This window comes from Lepidochelys kempii, chromosome 7 (genome assembly GCF_965140265.1).
Source record: "Lepidochelys kempii isolate rLepKem1 chromosome 7, rLepKem1.hap2, whole genome shotgun sequence".
NCBI lineage: Eukaryota > Metazoa > Chordata > Testudines > Cheloniidae > Lepidochelys > Lepidochelys kempii.
In genome coordinates, this window is record NC_133262.1 from 45,993,851 (window position 1) to 46,015,090 (window position 21,240).

Genomic DNA, 21,240 nt, shown 5'->3' on the forward strand with positions numbered 1-21,240 from the left:
AAAGGGTGGAACAGTTGGAAAATCTCTGGTCTAGGTGGACCAAGTGAAAGTGCCCTATCTAATCTGACAAAGGGGAGCGCCTCAAGTAACAGAACCAAACCATACAAAGCTTTAGGCCCGGATTGTTAAAAGTATTCAGGGGTTGCTGCGCTCAGTGATGAAACATCTAACTGATTTAAGAGCTTAAATCTCATTTTCAAAAGGAATTTAGGCAGTTAAGAGCCTAAATCACATTGACAGCCAATGGGATTTTGGCTCCTAAGTGCCTAAATCCTTTTTGAAAATGAGATTTAGGCATTGCAACACTGAGTGCAGCAATGCCTAAATACTCATTAAAATCTATGCCTTAAAGATCCAAAAGCAGCACTCTGAATTGCACACACAAGCAAACTGGAAGCCAGTACAACTTGGAAGAACATATGCAACATGGTACCCCCTAAACAGGCAGCTGTATTCTGCGTTGATATCTGAGCAGTCTTTAAGCCTAACTCTTTGTACAGGACAATGTAGTAATCTAATCCATAAGTGAAAGGCCTAGCTAACTGTGGCACAGTCTGCACAAGTAAGAGTAAAAATGGCTGCAATTTTCTAGCCAAAATAACCGGGGACAAGGGTTTCGGCCCTGGGTGGCAGGGTTCAGTTTATAGGCCCCCTGCTTGGGGCTGAAGCCCTTGGGCTTCAGCTTTGGCTCCCTGCCCAGGGTGGTGGGGCTTGGGCTTTGGCCCCGCCACCTGGGGCAGCGGGGCTTGGGCAGTCTCAGGCTTCGGTCCCCCGTCCTGGGGTCCTGTAGTAATTTTTGGTGTCAGAAGAGGGGCGCAGTGCAATGAAATTTGAGAACCCCTGCTCTATCGGACCATTACTTGGTCTGAGTTCATACCAGCTGATTCTAATGCAGGCCCTTATCTTCATCAGGTGAGACCATCCATGTCTCAGAGAAAAGACAAAGTTTTGTCATCCATACGCAGATTAAAACCCCCAACCCCAACCATGTGACAATCTTCCCAATGACCACCATATACACTGGATGGGAGTGACAGACAGAACAGAACTCTGTGCAACTCTGCAAGAGAGGGTGTTCTGGGCAGAAGAGCAAATTACCCTCTGGGATCTGAGAAGAACCAGCAAAGCCAGAATCTAACCCTGCCAACGTCCTCAATTTAGCTAGCCAACCCTCATGGTCAATGGAGATAGCAAACAGATCTAGAAGAATCAAAATGCACACCTGTCTCCACTGGAAATAAATTAACAAAACCTGTGTGTCTGTGGTATAACCGGGTCTGCATCTGAGGAAGGAGAAATTCAACACTCTGAAGAAACCGGATGGGCAAATCAGCATGTTGTCCAATTTTCAAATATGAATTAAGCACCTTACAATTACCCATTTTAGGTAGTTACATGCTGGTTTAGGCAGCTAGGTCACCACACAGATGCCTAAAATGGGGATTTAGGTGCTTAACTTTGATAATCGGGCACTAAGGTTGGGACCTCTACCAGCATCTAAGTAACTTAGGTGCCCAAATGCCATCGACTTTCAATGGGACTTATGCTCCTAAGTCACGTACATGGTTTTGAAAATCCTATTTCAAATGACTTGTCAAAAGGTCATAGATGCCTCTTTTTGCTCTATAAATCTAAATAAAAACACCACATTAGTGACAGAGATAAGAATACACCAGGAGTCACAATCACCAGGCCGCTAGACAATGCTGCTTCCCTTAAAAATGCTGTAGTAAGTTAAAACAGAAAGAGGTTCTGTTTATGAATGCTGAACACTTTTACTGAATGTCACCTTCATAGCACTGTACCAACATTTATCCTCAGCATCCCTGTGGTATAAATATGTTAACATGCATAGGCTACCATGGGAAATCCACTGAAATACACAAAGAAATAGGGAATCAGCTCTTCCTGATAAAAATATGCACAGAACCACGCTAACCTATGGCCCTTGTGATTCATGCATAAAATGCCTGCCCCCTTTTCTACTGACATTTGAGAGCAAAGTGCTGACTTTACCTGGCTTCAACAAAAGCCCCTGCAGGAGATTTGTAGCATATACTGCTAGCCTTAACTGTGTTATAAGGTGAACAGAAAATAAGCTGAAATAATAATTAAAGGGCATTGTAAAAAAAGAGACCCTGCCCAACGTTACCAAAAATAGCATCTACACACAGATTTGAACGGTTTTAGTGAAAGTGGTGCAAACCCCTGTGTGGACACGGAGTGTTGTAAGCAAGACATGAGAAGTAATTCTTCTGCTCTACTCCGTGCTAGGCCTCAGCTGGAGTATTGTGTCCAGTTCTGGGCATCACATTTCAGGAAGGATGTGGACAAATTGGAGAGAGTCCAGAGAAGAGCGACAAAAATGATTAAAGGTCTAGAAAACATGACCTATGAGGGAAGATTGAAAACATTGGGTTTATTTAGTCTGGAAAAGAGAAGACTGAGAGGGGACATGATAACAGTTTTCAAGTATGTAAAAGGTTGTTACAAGGAAGAGGGAGAAAAATTGTTGTTCTTAACCTCTGAGGATAGGACAACAAGCAATAGCTTTAAATTGAAACAAGGGGTTTAGATTGGACATTAGGAAAAACTTCCTAACTGTCAGGATGGTTAAGAACTGGAATAAATTGCCTGGGGAGGTTGTTGAATATCCATCATTGGAGATTTTTAAGAGCAGGTTAGACAAACACCTGTCAGGGATGATCTAGGTAATACTTAGTCCTGCCACGAGTGCAGGGGACTGGACTAGATGACCTCTCAAGGCCCTTCCAGTCCTATGATTCTATGACACTTATTTCAAGTTAGTTTAACCTGTTCCTAACTGACTAAAGCTCAACTGAAATAAGAGTGTCCACACAGGAGTTTGTATCAGTTTAACTAAAATGTTTTAAAATTAATCACATCTTAAAACTAAATTGGTGAATTCTGCATATAAACTTAGGTGGCAACGGTAGTACCAGCTTCCTAACAAAGCTCTCCTTTAGCAAGGGCAGATCAGCGTTTGTAATCAAGCTGATACAAGAGTGGAACAAAACTGAAGGCATCATGAATTTTGCTCACAGAAATTCCCTCCATCCTGAAGTCCAGCATCCCATACCACCAACACCCATGGAAGGTGCACTTCACTTTACAGTCAAGTATAATAATAATAGGATTCCATATGATTTAACACCCTTATTGGCCCATGTTAGTACAACATCAAGCTTCATAAATACAACTCCAATCAGGCTGGCCTGGAGTAGCTCATCAAGATGGGTATCACCTTCAGCTCCAGAATTTCACCTTTTATTTAAAAAAATTAAATCTCTAGCCCTTATGGTTGTAAAGAACTACCTTTAAAATGTGACCTAAGTGTAAAAAGACACAGGTGATCTCTGCCTGAGTCCTCAGACAGCCAGAAATGAGAGGTCTATAGGAAGGATTATTGTTCTGATTCATCACAATTGGGTATTGACAACGAAGCCTGATGACAACTTTAAATGCCAACATTGTTTCTTTTTCTTGTACAATTTCATCAGCAGTGAACTAAAATCTTACTATTTTTTAGTACCTGATCTGACCCCTGAAAACTAGATGGCAAAAATAAGTGAAGCAAGAGGGATTGTTATTATTATTATTACTACTACTATGATTCATGAATTCCCAAAATTCAGTTATTCACAAGGTGTCCCCTAGTCATTAGTACAAGTTAGCAAGATGCTACTGTATTTCCAACTCAAACATGGAGATAATGAAAAGCAAGCTGCCCCATTATCACACAAGATGCCAGGTACAACCTCAAAAAATATATATTTTTTTCTTAAAGAACAACCTTAAGTTTCATTCATTCTATTCCAGGTACTGCTGTCGTTATGATGGGAGAATAGCAGTGCTATTCACATCTGCTTTGGGGATGAATCAGGGTTGTGTAGTGCACAAGACTATAGTCTGTAGAATCGCTGCCTTGTTTGTTGCAGAAGTTGGAAAGTGTGTAGTGAAGGAGGCAAGAGACTGCAAGAAGTAAAAGAACAGTCTCATGATAAAGGCAGTTGAATGCTGCTCTGGAGAATTGGACTATCCCTGCCTCTGCCACAGAGTTCCTATGTGATGGTAGGCAAGTCACTTAACCCAAACTCATCACGTGATCGCTATTACTAACTGCATGCTCCGCATTTTCTGGGTGCCTGACTTGACACCCTGAGAACTAGTCTGCAGAAGTGCTGAGCACTCAAAGCTGCAACTGAAATCAGTTGGATCTGTTTTGAACATATAAAGTGCTATAAAATGCTAAGTGCTGGGAAAAATCAGGTCCTAGGTGCCTCAAATTGGGCAGCCGAAATGAGTGGATCGTTTTGACCTTAATCTCTGTGCCTCAGTTCCCCACCTGTAAAATGTGGATAATACCTCCTCATCTCACAGGGGTGGGGTGAAAATATATTCATTAATATTTATGAAACACTCAGATATTGTAGTGATGGGCACCACAGCAAAGCCCATGAGGAAATTAACAATTCTGTCCTCAGATTAGGGTTTGGACAGTGTGCAGCAAATAAGGCGTAAGGCCATACACTGAACAATGAGGAAAAAAAAATATTGAATAGCTGCTCATTAAGTAAGCACCGTCCATCCTGTGCACTGAATGAGGCAGGCATACTATGGAAAAGTAGTATGTAATTATGTAATTAAAGACTGTCATAATGCATACTCCCAAGAGGGCCAAAGAAAGATTTTCATGGATATCCTTTATTGTGGCATTTCCAAACTTTTCAGTGTTTGACTTTGTATCCTTAATAATGTTATTTAAACAGTTTTTTGAGTAATATCCTAGGTTTAAAAAAACAAAATGAAAAAACTAATTCTATCATGTAGCATCATATTGACACCCACATGGTTCACCAGCAGCCATGGAACCTTTAGATCGACCACTTTTGCTAATGATAGCAATGGTGGGCTGTCATCCTCTACGTGGACCAGCACTAGAGGGGGATGGAACACTTTGCCAGTGGGTTCCACAGATACTTGTGAGACTTGGGTTCCATCCTATGCTCTGGAGGGAAAAATTCTCTAGTGGGCACAGGCTCTTTTTGACTGTTCCTCCCACAATCTTAACCCCTTTTGTCCCAGTCCCTTGAAACTATCCCTATTTCGGTCCTGTTTCTTCCCCACCCCAATCCCTTGTCCCAGTCCCGTTATTTTCACCTAGCTCATCCCGGTCTCCACTCCTCAAGCTTCCCATCCCACCTCCTCATCTCAACTATCCCCTTGCCCCCAAATCTGTCTCCCCAGGCTCTTCAATTTCAGTACCTCCTACAGCTCCCTGTACCAGTCCCTTTGCCCAGCCAGTCCCAGTTCTCCCCCAACACCCCAACTCATCAGATCCAGCTCCCCTCCCTCCACCCACACCTCCTTCCCCCCATCCCAGTGTTCCACAGTGCCAGTCTCCTTGCCCAATCAGACCCAACCCACTGCCTCCTCCTACCCCCGGTTCCCAGACCCAGTCTCCACCCCTATCTCAGAGTCCCAGCTCCCAGTCTCCTTGCACAGCCAGTCTGTCTCCCCTGACTTACTCCAACTCCCAGTCCCAACCTCCCCTCTGTGACAGACTGGGGGACATGTCCATGTCAAACTATTCCCAGTTTACTCCCACTCCCCGCACCAGAAGGTCTGGCTGCTGCCCACTCTGCATTTAAATAAGGCAGCTTCCTCTTCTATGATTCTGCACTGCCTGGACCAGCAAGCTGGTTGATCATTTTCTCTCCTCTGGTCTCAGTTTATGTGCTCTCAGTTCAGGTGCTCAGACCTGCAGCAGCCCAGAAGTGTCTTACTCTGTCCCAGGGTCCAGCACACTCAGTGTGGTCAGAATCTTCAGAGAATTTAGCTGCTAAAATCTAAAAAGACTTTACTGAGCACGTACAAACTGATTTTTTCAAAGGCCAAATTTGGGTGGATTTTCACAGGGATGGTAAAAGGCACATCTCTAATACAAAGGGCACGCCCTGACAAATTTCAAGTTGCTGCTCCAAAAATGGGAGTGCTAGAGCTTTTCAAAGAAAAGGCTGCTTAGATTCCTCCCCCGCCCAAAAAAGTGGCAAAACGACATATTTTTCCTCAGCCCCATTCTTGGAAATGGCTGAAATTTCAACAAAAAATGTTCAGCCCACCCTGCGTGTAACGTTTCAGCACAAACTGTAAGATGTTTGGCAAAATTATGAACAATTAAAATCAGGGTCTTATAATGGGAAAGGCTGGGTAACCTTAACAAGATGCAGTACTCTTAACTATATATTTTAGACCTCCCAAAGAGATACTACGATGGAATGAAAAACAAGGGCTAAGATATTTAAGTGAACTTTTAATTGAGTCTCAAAGACTTTCTCCAGGTTCTAAGGCTTATTTGAGAATCTGTCTGATCTATCAAAACCTTTAAACCACTATACTAAAAATGCTCAATCATGAACAATGTAGTCTCTTCCTGTGCACATGTACTATTATGATAAGAATTAAGAGAGTTAACACATGAGCCACAACTAATAAATTGGCTTTTTACATCTCATTATGGAGAGATCTGGGATTTACTGCATAGAGCCAGATTTAAAGGAATAAAGAATATAAAGAAAACAAGAGAAGCTGTAGATTTAAAATGTGGGATGAAAAAGGGATGGATTGCAAAGGATCAAGGCAAAATCATCTTAAAACAGATTTTTGGAGAGAGTGAACTATCACAGCAAGGGAACACAAAGGCTATATCTACACTACAGCCAGATCAATGCTCTGGCGACCCATGTACCAAGAGTCGATTTAGTGGCTCTAGTGAAGACCCACCAAATCAACTGCAGATCGCTCTCTGGTCGACCCTGGTACTCCACCCCGAACGAGAAGAGTAAGGTAAGTTGACGGAAGTGTGTCTCCTGTCAACCCAGCGCAGCGTAGACACCACATTAAGTCGACCTAAGCTATGTTTACTCCAGCTACATTATTCATGTAGGTTGAATAGCGTAACTTAGGCAGACTTACTGTGGTAGACAGACAGACAAAGAGCTTCATACACTAGAACAAAACTACATCTTAGATATTATCAAACCAAATGGTCACTATAGAAAGTTAAACATGTATGTGCACTAAGAAAACCAAACTTTGGGGAAGAAAGAGGAATGTTTTACACTAGCATTTAGTAACAAGAGAACCACACTTAGGACTTGCCTACACTGGGATATTTACCAGCACACTGCTACAGTTATACCTATATAGCTCCCTGTATAGACCCTGTTATTCTGGAGTAAGAGTGAGTTTTTCAAGTTTAGTGTACATTGCTCTGAAAGTGGTTTAACCTAAACCAGAAAACCAGCATTAAATCCAAAATGAAGGTGTCTACACAGGGAGATATACAGTCACAGTACAGTTGTACCAGTATAATTATGCCAGTATATTTTCCAGTGTAGACAAAACCTCAGTATAAAACAAGCTAGTCAAGGAGTTTTCCAAATGTTATCAGTCTCCTGAGCTCAGTCTCCAGAAAAGATATTGTTTTGCCAGTAGATTTGGAAAAACCACAAACTTACCAACAATGAAGATAATGAAATCTAAAACAGAGGAAAGATAGGAAAGAGGGGAGAGGGAAAATTTACTCAAAAAGACCTCCAGGCTGTTCAATATTAATTATTTTACTGTGAATCCTAATTCGTTTTCCTGGGCCAGGAGTTTACACATATGCATCCAAAGAGATGACACACCTATAAGGCTACATAATCTATATATTTTGAGCTATTTCAGACTTACCTATTAGTAGACATAACCTTCACTTACACAGGAAGTTTCCCCAGTTACAACCAACAGTCATGGCTCCAAGACAAGACATGGATGTCAACCTGCATCAATGGAACTTCCCTGTGTAACCCAGTTAAGGCAATATCCCCTTTATCCTGGACCACACTAGATTGTAATCACATTTATATAAATTCCTGGACTGAAGACATAGCTGAACCAGATATCTTCCCTCCTGAGCTATGGAATACATACTGTGTGAAAGAGATTAACTCAGGACCATATCATGACATGAGTTGAATTATGGAACAAAGTTTCTGCAGGAGGACACTACCACCTGAAAAAAAGAAAAGGAGTACTTGTGGCACTTTAGAGACTAACAAATTTAACGAAAGCTTATGCTCAAATAAATTTGTTCGTCTCTAAGGTGCCACAAGTCCTCCTTTTCTTTTTACGGATACAGACTAACACGGCTGCTACTCTGAAACTACCACCTGACTGTTTGATACAAGACAGTATTCCACATCCTCTCTAGACAACTATTTGTCCAGATCTGATATGGCGCCTGATTGTCTATATGTATTTTGTGTACACACACACACACACACACACACACTCTAAGACTGAGGGTAAAGTTGAGTTTTAGCATTTCTCTGCTGCAAGTTTTAAAGAATATAAGCATATAAAGCAACCCATCATATGTAGTAGAAGTTGCCCTGTTATCTCTTAAAGCTGCATATCACAGAGCAGCAATGATTGAGAAGCGACTTCCATTGAACAGACCAGATCCTAAGCTAGTGTAAATTAACACATCTCCACTGACTTCAGTGGAGCTAACCTGATTTACACTAGTGGAGATCTGACCCAATGTGTTTTCTGCACTTCCCACGCTTGAAGGACTAAATGCCCTTTGGTTTGCACGTCATTAAGGAGTGTTATACTTGTTTGATCCCTCCTCTTCTAGAGGCATCAAATAAACAAAGGGGACCCGTTATCAGGATTGTTTTCACGAACAGGGAAGCCAGCTTTACACACAGATTGACACAAGGGTCTGATTCTCATTATCTGGAAGGCAGTTGAGCAGAAGAAGTGACCTACAGATGCTTGCTTTGACACCAACTCTTTCCAAAGATTTGATGGGCTTTGATCTGGCACAGATATTTCTGATTCAAGAAAAGAGCTTCCCATTCCCCCAGTGCACTGATGAGGAGTCTGATCAGCACAACAAACTATCAAGAGAAATTTAAACTCAAAAGATTGGTTCATGACCCACCATCTCCAAATATATAGGAAATTGTAGAAACGACATATTTTGGTCTACATGTTAGATTTCAGTCTTTGGGGATTTATAATTACCATTCTTCCCTTATAAACTGTGGGCTGTCGTGTACTTCATCTGCACATCTACCAATGTGATATATGCCATCATGTGCCAACAATGTCCCTCTGCCATGTACATTGGCCAAACCGGACAATCTCTACGCAAAAGAATAAATGGACACAAACCATCCATCAAGAATTATAGCATTCAAAAACCAGTCGGAGAACACTTCAACCTCCCTGGTCACTCAGTTTCAGACCTAAAAGTTACAATTCTCCAATAAAAAAACTTCAAAAACAGACTCCAACGAGAAACTGCAGAATTGGAATTAATTTACAAACTGGACACCATTAAATTAGGCTTGAATAAAGACTGGGAGTGGATGGGTCATTACACAAAGTAAAACTATTTCCCCATGCTAATTTCTTTTCCCCCTACTGTTACTCTCACCTTCTTGTCAACTGTTTGGAATGGGCCATCCTGATTATCACTACAAAAGGTTTTTTTTCGCCTAATGCTAATAGCCCACCTTAATTAATTGGTCTCATTACAGTTGGTATGAGAACACCCATTTTTTCATGTTCTCTGTGTATATATATATATATCTTCCTACTGTATTTTCCACTGCATGCATCCGATGAAGTGGGTTTTAGCCCACGAAAGCTTATGTTCAAATAAATTTGTTAGTCTCTAAGGTGCCACAAATCCTCCTCATTTTTTTTTGCTGATACAGACTCACACGGCTGCCACTCTGAATCCTTACAAGGTGTCTCTTCCCTCCATTAATGAGCCTTAGCAAATTAAACGGCATTACAACAAGGCTTCAACAGTTAGAATTCCCTTCTTCACCACAATAGGTACTTTCGTTTATAAAAATAGGCCAGGCTTTCCTCATCATCCCATTCCCAAACAGCTTGTGGTACCAAACAAGTCTGTTGCTTAGTGGCTCATACAGAAGGTAAGGAGTACATGAGGACTAACATACAGCAGCTTGTTTTACTGTCACTAAAAAAACACTTTCTGTACTATATTTTCCTGTGAGAATTTTTAAAGTCTGGAAACACTTTCACAACGATTGGATGTCCAGAACCCAAATGAGATTCCTTAGTGGGAGGAGGAGGAAGAGGATATAGTCTCTCAGGCTTACATGTTTAGATTCTGGTTTTGAAATCAAATCAGAAGATCTCTCAAGCCTTTTTGTATGCTTGCTGCTGGGTTTGCATTCCTCAGACAACTTCATTTTGGGGATTACAGTATATAAATCTGTGTTTTAGGCTTTGAAATAGTTTCAGCTGTTACCACAAAATAAGTTCTGATCTGTAATTTTTTGTCCACTTCTCCTTGTTCTGGAAATAAATTTGGAAATAATTTGGAGTCTGAATAAATCACATTTTGTATTCTATTACTCAATTGTGAATCCTCTGTTGGGGGTTGTTGTCTTAATACTTGGAAGTAAGAATCATCCCTCATCCTGGAAATTATGCCTCATGAGGCCAGAGGAATAAAATAGCGGTGGAACTTTTCCACCCGCCTCTATCTTGCCTTTCATATTTAATTCACATCTCACTATTCCTATTTCACACTTCAGGAAGTCTTCAATTATCTGCCAGTCACTACCTACTCTATGCATTCATGTTTGATTCAGAAGGGTCTATACATTTCTTTTCTGATCCAATTTCAAAGGTTTTTGCCCACCCTCTCTCTAGGCCTCTAGAACATTATATTCCCCCCTATCGGCCCCCACCCCCGTTTTTTAAAGGAAGTTCCTTTTTCCTACAGTCTCAATTACTTTGGTAAGTCTACCCATTTCTTACACACAGACATCTTACTGGTTTTCTCTCTCCAGATTGTTCCTGTGGAAAAGCAAGCTCACTTTCAGCAATGCGAACCTTTCTAGAAGGTCAGTATTCTATTGGTATCCGCCTCTTTTCCTGATACCAAAGGATTTTGTTTTCCGTACTCATCCAAAGGGTTGAACAAAGAATGTTTTACTCCAGAGGAGGAAACCTCTCCCCATGTTAGTAAGTTATCTTGCTCCACAGGCAAGCTATGCTTTATTCTTCTGACAGCTCAACACTCTGCTGCCAAAGCCGTAGGCAGCTCCACGTCCCTCTGTAACTGTCTCTCAAGGAGAGACAACTTCTGGTTTTCAGCTGTTGGAGCTGTTACCTAATTTCCTCCCCAACCCCATTTTTTAGCCCCCCTAAACACTATATAGCGGTGAATGCTTAGTGATAGCAATTTTCATTCTGTCTTATTCATGTCATGACATCACCACATTTCCCTAACTAGCTACACTTTGCCCCCCCCCTTTTCCCTCCCTACTCCAAATCTGAACTTATACCTATTATCTCCATGACGTAACATTCACTCTAGGCATCAGAGTCCTCCGTAACATGTGGCTACCCCTGCTTTCACCTTTACAGCTAGTTTGGTGTTGGAGCTTAACTTCTTTGTGGGGTAAATGATGTGATTCAGGAAAAGACACAGAGCTCTGGCTATGTGTATTAGTACATGTAATGAGTAAGGATTCTTACCATAGGCTTCTATGCAGATGGAGAGGACATGGACAGACGTAATACAGGGAGTACAGCAAACACAGCATACAATATGTCACAGATGCAAAAATGGAGCGAAGAGATAAAACACAGTTATTCTCTTATTCTGTAAGAGCATCCTTAGCCAGTTTAACAATAACCACAGATCTACAGTAAATAAAGAGGTTACCATTACACCTTTTTAACAAGTCAGCTAGACAAGACCTTGGAAATATTAGTCTAGTCTCAGAAAGATTGGCATCATGCTTTGTTATGGCTCAGTGTTTAATCATCAATACCATTTACTTTACATGTGAAACGTGTTTGGTCACACACGGCCATATAGTTTGTCTACATACCATAATTTTTTTAAGAATAAAGGGATTAAGAATAATCAATTTAAATAGAAACCATTGTTTCCTTAACTGTCTGTAAATAGCACAGTTAAGGCAATTTTTCCATCAATGGGAAGAGTATTTGTTGCTGTTTTTTATATATAAACTTGATTAAAGGTTAAAACTGTATCACCTCAAAATAATCAATACAATAATCAGCTATTGTGCGGTTTTATTACAGAAAAGGTCAAGGCAGCTAACTGGCCAGGTAGACTTCAACCCTTAAGATCTAAGAGTTAAGATTGCAAGTGTTCTCCATTTTCAAGCCTGGCCAGTTTCCAGGGGTTTGCTGAGGCTCACAGGAAGTTCTTGTTGAAGGGGATGGAGAGGAACAGAATCTGGGGAAAGACTCTTGAAAAGGATCCATCGCACCCTGATGTGTTTCCACCCTGCCAGGAACATCTCTGATTGGCTCTCCTACTCTACCCCTTTTCCCTGTACAGCTAGTTCCATTTCCCTCCTCTCACACAAGTCAGAAATTGGAGAGGAAGGGAGAAGACAGACCTCAGAGCCACCAGCAGCAGCTTCCACCAACGGCAGGGCATGCCACAGACCCCTGAGTGGATCTGTGCTGAAGAGACCGCTGAACCAGAGCAACAGGTTCTCTACCCAATTGGGGAATGAGAGCATCTCTACCTGCTGCCCTCCCTCAGCTAAGAATCCTCTGGTGGAGTATATTTCTCCTTATGCGGTAAAGACAAACTCAGATGGAAACCAAGCAGGTTGTGTGGGGCTTATCAAAACACCACTATCCAACAATGCTACTGCTCTCTGGATGATCATTTATAATCAGCTAGTTACCTCCAACTTAAACATGGGTGTCTTAAGGTTAAATGTGAAGCTGTACGGTAAAGTCCAGTTTTCTTGCCAAATTTCCTTACTATTCTGAAATATTTTTATATGGTAGGATAATTGCCCGGAACAACAGATTTCCTCCCAATTCTGAAATTCACTGTCCTCACTGAGAATGCATCTGAAGCATCATGTGGCAGTCATTGCACACCGTACTGCAGTTGGTAAATGGGTAACAAGATGCCTATTATATCCATAGATGTCCTTTATTGGAGTGCCCAGAAGTACTACTAGGTGTCCAGCGGTAGATGTTGCTGTATCCCTGGAATTTCTATAATCTATTAAATTACTCTCCCTCCCTCTGAATTGGAGCCCTGTATGGGACTTGTGCAGAGTCCTGCAGAGGGATTGGGATCCCGCAGGTCCCTCAGGACCCACTGCCTTAATAGCAGGAGTGGGTCAGAGCGGGTATTGCAGGGTCAGAGTGGGATATAAAATAGTCCTGTGCAGGGCTCTACTCTGAATTATTACCCATATGTTCTTAAATATGTCCATCCCTCTGGTACCCATATGCCAGAACAGCAGCATTTGCAAACACTGTCAATTTGGCAGTAGTTTGACTTTCCCACCATAGATGGAAGCATGTTCCCTTATTTCCACAATCTAGTTCCTGGTTTAAATTTTTTACTGCAACTGCTATAGCTTTTCCTGTTTTACATCACAGCTGCTTTGGAGTTGCAGGAATATCCTCTGGGCTATCTGGAGGCATCAACCTTTGATTTTGTGACTGAAAAGCCAGAACATTCTTTTTTTCATTTCTGTTTTCAGCGGGGAAACTGCACTCTATGATATTAGAGCTAGAGATTTAAGAAGTCTCAAGTATTGTACAGTAATTTCCTCTGTCTGTACCAGAGGGCTGCCATCTTCTGAAATTACAGCATAGTTCAGAGATGGATGCTAGCAACTCATACCAAGAACTAACAGAAATTCTTGTTGGCATGCAAAGATGTAGCAAAGGTGAGCGTGTTGCTAAACACTATCCTTTTAATCCATTACAGGTTGCCCTTCCCTAAGCCCATGTCTGTCACAAAGAGATCTTCAATCGAAGCCATCCCATTGCTAGCCTCATGGCTGAAGTCTAGTTTAAGACAGCCCTGTTAAGATACACGATCACAATGTATGATAATGTCAGTTCGAGGCCTCTATTCAGCGAAGCTCTCTCCCAGAAACTATTGTCCTGTAATCCAGTGCCGGAGTTCACATTACACCTTATCTTGCAAGATTATAAGCTCCTCTTATTACGAGTTGAGAACCATCAACTCCCACTGACTTAAAAAAGAAATTGAGGGCACTCAGCACCTTGCAGAATTCGTGGGTTCTTAAACATGTCTGCTGATTTGGATGGAAGTTTTTCAGCAAGGATCAACATGAAAACTACAGGCTTCTCTCTAACAGCAATGGGTTTAGCATAGGATTTTTGCTGTAGACAAAGGGGAAACAGTCCTAAATAAACACACACAACATAACCGGAATCACAAGTGGCAGAATGTGAGCTGATAATGGAAAAAATAATGCTATGAAACCACCACAAGCACTGAAAATCCAGCAGCTACAATTTCAGTTAGTGCAGAAGAGACATTTCATTGGCAGGATCCAATCTGCAAACCTAAAACAAGTCTCCCTCTAATCTAGATTTACAGAAATTTGTAAAAATTTCTATTGCGTTATACCAGGGGCGGGCAAACTTTTTGGCCTGAAGGCCACATCGGGTTTCCAAAATTGTATGGAGGGCTGGTTAGGGGAGGCTGTCTCCCCCCCAAACAGCCAGGTGTGGCCCGGCCCCCACCTCCTATCTGACCCTCCCACTTCTCGCCCCGACAGCTCCCCCGGGACTCCTGCCCCATCCAACCCGCCCTGTTCCCTGTCCCCTGCTGGCCCCCATCCACCACCCCCTGCTCCCTGACCACCCCCGGACCCCCAACCCCTGACTGCCCCCTGCCACCCCATCCAACTGCCCCATCTCATTCCTGACTGCCCCCTGGGACCTTTGCCCCATCCAACCCCCTGTTCCCCACCCTCTGACCCCCCCCCGATCCCTATCCACACCCTTGATCACACCCCTGAACTCCCCTGCCTTCTATCCAACCCCCCCTTACTGCACTGCCCAGAGCACCGGTGGCTGGCGGTGTGACAGCCACGCTGCCCAGAGCGCCGGGTCAGGCCACGGCTCTGCAACTGTGCTGCCTGACCGCCCAGAGCATTGTGCCAGCGGTGCGGCGCACTGAGGCTGCGGGGGAGGGGAAACAGCAGGAGAGGGGCTGGGGACTAACCTCCCAGGCCAGGAGCTCAGGGGCTGGGCAGAAGGGGCCCGTGGGCCGGATGTGGCCCGCAGGCCGTAGTTTGCCCACCTCTGCGTTATACTGTAAAAGGTGAATGTCTCAAAAACCAGTATAATTTAAACTTGAATGACATTTACCAATTCTCTCAGAACAAATCCATATAACTACAGAGTATAAATAGATTTCCTCTATAATTTTAAATAGAGGATTCCACATTTTTCTACTGCAATTAATGAAAGGGTGAGAGGAAGATATTGGATAGATTACCATTGGCTAGGGCTACAAAACATGGACATCTTAGATGTTCCTTGTCCCTGACCCTAAGCTTCCACTCAAGAGTATACATAAAGACCACAGAATTTAGGAAATATTAATGAAGTACGTAAACATTATCTCCCTAAACTCAAGATACCTTTCCCACAATCCGCAACTCAGAGAGACCTATGCTAGCAATGAGAAATCTCTCTATTCTGTAGAGATATAAAAGAAGAAAAACAGACCATGCCTTTTAACATCAGAAAAGCTAGCTAAGTTTAGGTGATGATGGCACTGAGGGAAGAGGATGTATCCAGGAGATGTTTTTAAGGCTAAATAAAACAGAGCTACACAAATACAAAAACACAAAAATAAAAAGACTGAAGACATACAGAGTTCCCTATTTGGCTAAACTAGACATTACAATAAGAATGATCCTTCCCCCAAATATTTGTTTCCGTAGGTCCACATCAGAATTTCCAGGAGTTGAATAAAAATATTCAGAAATGTCATTTGAGGAAGGTATCCACACAAAAGCAAAAGCCAAATTAGACACAGCACTCCTCCCACATAGAGAAGCTTCTATTAGATACATACTGATGTGGGAGGATGACTAAGAAAAAACAGATTTTCAACACTGATGATTAAAAAGTACATCACATTTCAAGAGCAGTCTAGGAACAGTAACAGGCTACTAAGTGTTATAACCTGCCGTTCAAGATTTCAGTCTCTGTGAACATGACAGTTTAAGTAGGGAGAGACTCTCAAAACTCATGCAACTGTGTTGGAGTACCCCAAATATTATATGTGATAATACTTACAGTTATTAATGAGTACTACTGAGGGGAAAAAAGTAATGTTTTCAATAGACAAAAATGCAAAAGCATAATAAACCAAACTTTTTGCGGTTCTACTTGTAAATAGATACATTTCAGAGAAAACACCCAGAAAGTGGAATGCTAGATAAGGAGACTGAAAATTACACAACTGTCACAAAACAGTAATGGTCCAGACCACAGACCTATTTAACTTGTAGATTTTGACTCTGCTCTCCCTTAATCCCTCCCCCACCCCCATCTCTGGCCTTTTTGACAAACCAATATTTTTGGTTAGAAGTGGGTTTTAGCCCATGAACGCTTATGCTCAAATAAATTTGTTAGTCTCTAAGGAACCACAAGTACTCCTCGTTCTTTTTCCAATATTTTTAAAGTTTTCCTCTCCTGCCAGGGTGGATCTGATTTAAATCAAATTGATTTAAATCATGATTTATATCACTAGTCAGGAAGACTCGATTTAATCATGGATTTCTACATAAAAAGTGCATTTCTTGTTGGTTGTTATAACCTTAATACACATTCTTCACAACTCAGAGATAGATGTAGGTTTCATTTTTAGAAGGTACATGCTATACATTTTTAAAGTGATTTATTTTGAAAACTTTTCAGATTAGTTTTACAGCTATATCAGAAAATGAATGATTGTTTGGTTATTTCATTTAGCAAAGGTAATTGAAGCAGATATTTATGAAGTCATTGGGAGGTGAACTATCGCCAATTCAACAGGTTAATCATTAATATTTCGAGGTTTTCTTGCCATGCTGTATTGGGAGGACAACATCACCAGACAGACATTTAAATTGTTTTATTTAACTAAAACAATGTTATATATTCTGGATTTTTTTCTTCAACAGCAAACATATAATATTTTAACAAAACAAGCATATGAATTTTTGAATTTAGTTAATATTCAAGTTTTTTAAAATCAGGTTTGTTTGTTAAAATTGCTTTTAACTAAAATAAATAAATGAAATATTAAAAAAAACCAGACTGTCAGCCAGGCAACATGAGAAACTTAAAATACTGGCTTCTGCAGTAAGTCTTCACCTTCATTTTCCTGTTTGTTCATAATCTGGAAAAGAAAAACAAGCCTTCTTGCTTTTTCAGGTCCCAAACAATTTCTCAATTTGGAATGAATTAGTCCAAGGAAAGAAAATAGTCTTTCTACACCAGCAGAAGAAGCGAGTGCTGTTAAAAGTGAGATTATCATTTCAACAGTCTCTGAATCCGAGTGTTTACGTGACTTCCACCAGTTCACTGGTGTGACTGTCTTTAAAACGTCATCAGCAAACATATTTCTTGAATGGTTCACCCTTAGCTCTGAAGTTTATTATAGTTGACATTATGGAGGGATGACTGCTGGATGTCCATGTCATAGCCAACTCCTCTTCTTCAGCAGTTAATGTTTGACCCTGGTACCGAGTAATGAGAATATTTGCAAGAAAATGAGCTGGAGACAGTGCTTGTCCCATTTGTTTTTTTAATGCTTGTAATTTAACTCTGTCATTGCATATTTCTCTTTTTAAGATCTCACTCAGTTCCTTCCAAATTTCAACAGCGTCAGCAATAAAACAGCTATTTCCCTGCATTTTGTTCAAGGCTACAGAAATAGGCTTCAGGGTACTCGGCATGTGTTCATCATTTCTCTTAAGCACAATGTTGAGAACTTTGGCTGTGACAGTGCCATCACAATTTTGTTCACAATCAATCATCAGATTAGGCCAGTTCTTGATCTAGCGCTCAAAACAGTCCACTCCTGAGTTCCATCACACGTCTTGTGGGAGAGTTAGCTTGGTTCCTCCCACTGTTTTCAGAGCAGCTGCTGCAAAGTGGTTGTTACGGAAGAATTTTGCAATTTCAACAACATTAGCCTTTATTTCTGGAACACTGAAGCCTTTGGCTAGGAGGTGCATCAAATAAGCACTGCTACCATATGTTATTAGCTTGGGACTCTTCACTCTCTTCTAAATAATTTCTTCTCATCTTGGATACATTTGCAGCATTGTCTGTGACCCAGCTGTGTACCAGACATTTGAATTTTTTTTCGAGGTTTGTTATAGCTTTTACTGCTACTTCTTGTAAGTATTCTGCTGTGTGCGCATTTCCTGATGCATCAATTGTTTCTGTAAGGAAGACATTCCCTTCTCTCTGTTGTCACACAAGCACATACAACAGGATCATTGTGGACACTGCTCCACCCATCAAGACTTAGATTAACAATTTTACCCTCTATCTAGACCTTTTGCACACTGCTCAATTTCTCTTTCATACACTTTATCCAGCAATTTGCCTGAGATATCAGCTCTGTTGGGTGGACTGTATCCTGATCTTAATGACTGACCCATGTTAATGAAGTATGGGTTCTCAGTCAAACGGAAAGAAGAGTTTATTGCATAAACAAACCGGGCAATTTTTTCATCAATTACCTCTTTTTCTAATCTGCTGGTTCTTATCACAAATTTATCGATGGTTGTTTCTGGATGATGATTTTTTTTTCTTTTTGCTAGAGGTGATATACTGTGGCTATGTGACATACATGATGTGACTGAAACACTATCACTGGCAGGTAACTCTGAAACTATAGAAAATGATGGTGATCTTGAAGTTGGATATCTTCAGAATCCTGTATGTTGAGGATGGATTCTCCTAAAGAAAATAAGTCAATGCAGTTATTTAATTATTATTACCATACTGTTCATTTAGTGTTACTCATTGCATTCACTGACACTCAGTACTACTTTAAAGGTAAGGAGTACTTGTGGCACCTTAGAGACTAACCAATTTATTTGAGCATAAGCTTTCGTGAGCTACAGCTCACTTCATCCGATGAAGCTGTAGCTCACGAAAGCTTATGCTTATGAGCTTATGCTCAAATAAATTGGTTAGTCTCTAAAGTCCAAAAGTACTCCTTTTCTTTTTGCGAATACAGACTAACATGGCTGTTACTTTAAAGGTGAAATTGTAAAAGGAAGATCTGCCTATTTCAGCTATTTATTTTTTATCACAACGACATCTAAAAGAATAGTATCAGAGTAACAACTATATTTTGTGCTCAAACATGAGAATTCAAGAATAGTCCAGAAAGAAGACAGGCAGTCCTTAAGAAAGAAGTATGAAATAAAAAAAGTTTACCAACCTGAAGATCCTGCATGTTCAGAAATGTTCCCTTCATCATCTTCAATGCAGCTTCCTCTTTAGAAGGAACACTTCTCATGATGTTGTTTCATTCGGGCTACCAGGCCTTGCATTTCTTTGTTGCATTGTTTGCATTTTGCACGCATGCCTGTCTTACCCACAGGTAGAGGAACTTCATTAAAATATTCCCAAACTGGGTCTCTTTTACGGCCTGCTGCCATTATAGGTTTTTCCTTCTAGTGAGAGAATGGTATGGTAGATCTCAAATCAATGAGGGCTACACTAAGAAAGACCTCAAGACTTCTGGAATATGCTGTTCAGTTTCACTTTTGTTTCTACTGCCTGTCCCTCCCTTCTCACATTTATCTCCAGACTTCTTCTCCTTGTCCAGATCTATTCTAACCCCAACAATCTTCTATTCATTCAACTTTTTGAAACTTTGCACTTTTAGAGAGAGGTAAGGGATTGACTTTGTGTACACAAATTTGCAGAGGGACAATAGGGTTGAAGTCTGTTATTTCTCACCTCTATATATTTATTTATTTAAAAACATTTTTTCTGTTAACAAGCATGTTATCTCTGGAGAGACAAATCCACAGTTTGAGAACTGCAAAACTAAGCATCTCTGATGATATCTTCTAAACTGAGCACTGAGTCCCACTGGGTAGATAGAAAGATTAACCTAAATAATCTATACAGATGCCTCTGGAACCCCATAAGATTGGGTCCCTAATCCATGAACTATTGGAACTCATTTATAAAACTTTTCTTATATATTACATGAATATATTGTCTCATACTATAGAATTAGAATGTATAATCTCTATTCTATGATGAGATCTTTGAGCTATAATGTATTTAATTAAAACTATCTTTAGATAGGTTTTTTCATCAAAAAGCATTTTATCAAAAAAATCCAATTTAAATTTAAAAAGATTTGATTTTTATCCACCCTTTCTCCTGCCTACTGCAGGGGGCATGTGGGCAGCACCTGAGACTCCTTCACCTTTCTCAGTGCATTCACTGCCCTCTGTACCAGTTACTCCACCGCTCCTGCCTTCTCTCTCATTACAAAAGACAGATAATGAATGAAATGAGTAAGTGTCCAGTGAAGGGAGAGGAGGGGGCCTTAGCAGGACAGTAGCCAAAAGATGTTCCAGCATCTGCATCAGTAGACCAGATGCCCACTTGTGCAGTCAAAACCTCAGGGAGTGGGGAAACCTGAAGGAGCAAGACCAGGGGAACTGCAGTGAAAGGGGAAGGAGAGAAAGGGCTCAAAGGGAAGAAAGCGTGGGGAACTGGACCCTGACAATACTGCAGAAATGGGCCTGCCACCTGCACCTAAAACTCTATTTGTCTACAGACTCAGTATGCAAATGTTATGCAAGCAAGATTGCCAGGGTTTCTGATGGGCCTTTTGATGGGCATTATGATGAACTCACATTGAAACACACTAAATGCTAATGGTCAAAGACAGTCAGTAAGGCTAGGATTTTCAAAAGAGCCCAAGGATGCCAGGCATCCAACTTTAATTGAATTTTAGTGGGATCTGGGTGTCTAATTCCCTTGGCCTCTTTTGAAACTCCCAGCTGAAGAGGCAAAGGGAAAGAAAGAAGGAATGGAAGTGTGCCAGTCAAAACATTACCTGGCTCCCCCAAATCTGAGAGAAATAGGTTAGAATGGAAGCCATATTAAATAAAGCAAGTGTTAATGCCACCTACTTGTTAGATGTGAAACTGAATTCATTTGTATATTTAGCATCAAACATTCATTATAAAGGCCTAACTAAAAAAAAGCCCACAACTTCACAATTGCCCTAACTGGCCATCAAAAACCCCTTTCTTCCTCATCTCCCCCTTACTTAATGTAGTAACTCCCAGGAAACGT

General features: G+C 41.1%; 1 protein-coding gene across 4 annotated transcripts in view; it reads right to left on the reverse strand.

The window, feature by feature from the left end:
• Positions 1–21,240, reverse strand: part of DCAF1 (DDB1 and CUL4 associated factor 1) — a 106,862-nt gene that overhangs the window by 11,509 nt on the left and 74,113 nt on the right. Inside the window, exon 23 of one of the 4 annotated variants that reach the window (XR_012159884.1) lies at positions 18,645–18,864. The exons of the other annotated variants lie outside the window; for them this stretch is intronic. The gene's annotated coding sequence lies outside the window, so the exon portion shown is untranslated. The remainder of the gene's footprint in view (positions 1–18,644; positions 18,865–21,240) is intronic. 4 annotated transcript variants of the gene reach the window in all.